Source organism: Etheostoma cragini, chromosome 1 (genome assembly GCF_013103735.1).
Source record: "Etheostoma cragini isolate CJK2018 chromosome 1, CSU_Ecrag_1.0, whole genome shotgun sequence".
NCBI classification, from domain to species: Eukaryota; Metazoa; Chordata; class Actinopteri; order Perciformes; family Percidae; genus Etheostoma; species Etheostoma cragini.
The window spans coordinates 27,659,330-27,661,851 of NC_048407.1; positions in this window are offsets into that span (position 1 = coordinate 27,659,330).

Consider the following 2,522-nt stretch of genomic DNA (forward strand, 5'->3'; position numbering starts at 1 on the left):
CTCCCTCTCTCGCGTTAACTAACAATCCGTTTCATTCTCTATTTCTCTGTTTTTTTCCCTCTTTAACAAGGCTCGTTGCAGTAAGTCTCAAGTGCGCCTGGCAGCCCCCCCCTTTGGATGGCGACATCATGCGAGTCTGTCAACTCCCAACTTTCTTCTTTTTTTAAATACGAAGCTTTCACACTTGATCAATAACAAATCGGCTGTTGTTGCCAGGATATGGGCTTGCAAGATACCGTCAGGGATTAAAACACTCGCTCCACTGCTGCGCTCTCTTTCTGTTATTCTTTCTTTGTGCGTAAAACAAAAGTCGTCATTTTAAGCAAGTACGTTAAATCAGCAGACTGATGCTCCGTGATGTCCGTGCGCCTATTGTGTTAAAATCCGCAATGGATTTCAAGTTTCAAGTGGATTATTGTGCTCGTCGACTTTAACGCCAGACGAATATTGCATCGGTAAGATATGTGACAACTGAGAAGTGAAAGTAAGAGGGCGCAAACAGTAGCTGGCCGGACAACTCTGTGAGAGTAGTACGTGAACAAACGTTGCCTTATCGACATTTATAGCATGTTGGGATTTTTGACGTGTGTTTTTTCCAGCGCCGGGTTTGATAGATTTACTGTTGCGACGGAGAAACAGTTTTTGCAATAGATCCCAAAATAAACCAGTAGGATACACACTCCCAGAAAGTCATAAATCCTCGAGCCAGGGTACATTAGTGCCAACTACACCAAATCCGCCTGGTCCACTGGTTGTAATCTCATTTCATCAGTGCAGATATGTTTCAATGCTTAAATACTGAAAAGCCTAGATGTAGGCTACTGTATTTAATAGGCCACTGTTATCGGTAAATATTTTTTTTTATATTTAATAAACATTAGTCACCTTCCGACTATGTCTGTTATGTGATGACTCAGAACAAAAATATTAGCCTATTATTGGTATTATTATGCTTTTATTAATATTATTATTTTATTTGTTTTCTACAAAAAGTCGAATGATAATTTGGAGAGCTTTGATAATTAAAATGACCTGGTTTGCAACTTTGAAGTTGACTAACGTGGCTTAAAAAAAAAATAGATCAAATTAAAAATAGTAAGTTGTTATAAATACTATTCGCTTTCAGACATCTACAAGCTCATTCTGGTGATTGGCTTTCCAGTTCAGGTCTCCGATAAGCCGAAAGGGATCGCTGTAGGCGCTGCTAAAGAGTGTGTGCACACACTATCACGTGTTCTTTTCTGCTCTGAAAACCTCTAGAGAGCAAAGAATGATGACGCTAGTACAGTGGGAGCAGACGCACACTTTAAAAGAGAGAGAGAGGGGGAGAGGGAGAAATAAAGAAAGAAGCATGGATACACAAAGCGACCCAACAGTATAGCCTAATCAGATGATAGTGATACGAAGAGACCTATTTCACAGCCTCCTGTAGTGTTTAGAAAAAATTGACTAATTACTGGAACTTTTTCTCACAACAACAGCTACAAGAAGAACCAACTGAATCCACTGCTGCTGACCATTATCCTTACCTATGTTGAGGAAAACATAGCATACTTTAATTGACATGGTTAATTTATCTTGTCCGACATGTATCTCCCGAGATAAAAAAAAAAACAAAAACAAAAAAAAAACATTTTAGAATGTGCCATGTGAGCTGCTACAACATTGCATGCAGAATTAGTGACAGTAATAGTATTCTTATTATTGTAAGAGCATAAAAGATGCAACCAAGTTTTTAGAGAAGAGAGCCTGGCATGCAGCGTCGGTCTCATGTGTGTTTCTTAATGCGTTTTGGTTCTGAGTTGCTCTCTGAAGTAGGAGGAGGACCCATAATTTGAGATCACGGAGCCTATAATAGGAGTAGGTTATGGCAACTGCTTCCACCTCTCAGCACTGCACTGGTAAAGCAGGAGGTGTAGGTGAGTATAGTTTTGCTTTTATGTGGAAAGGTGCGTCTGTGTTTTATATGCGTAAAAAGGGGCTGTTCTCACGCAAAAAAAGCTGATCGGAATCTAAATCTGTTTCCGTTGTTTTGAGTGTCTAACTTTGACGCCTTCGTTATCACTTATTCTTTTCTTCTTTTTTTCTCCCTAAGAGAACAACCTCGGTTTCGACCCAGGGAAACGTTTTTATACGTGGCAAAGAAGAAGCGAATGAAAGATGATGCATGCCACTTAAAATGCCTGAGGGAGCAAGTGTAATCTAAATTGGATGTAGAGGGTATTATTACACAACATTATGCGTTGTGGCGGACTAATTGCGCGGCTGGGTGAGTTAAACAGTCACTAAATTTCGAGTGGCGGACAGGTTTCTGGAGCGCACAAGGTCAGCTGCACTGCTCCCAAGCCTTTAGTGGTTGGTATACAGGGAAAAAAATGCTTGAAGTATTCATGGGATTTTTAACCATTCTAAATCTGTGTCCTAAACCGATTAGTTGACACCAATTTTTCTTTGATGTATTAGCTGAGGGCTTTTGCCACTTGGAAGCCAATTGAAATTCAAAACAGTTTTCGCTCCAAATG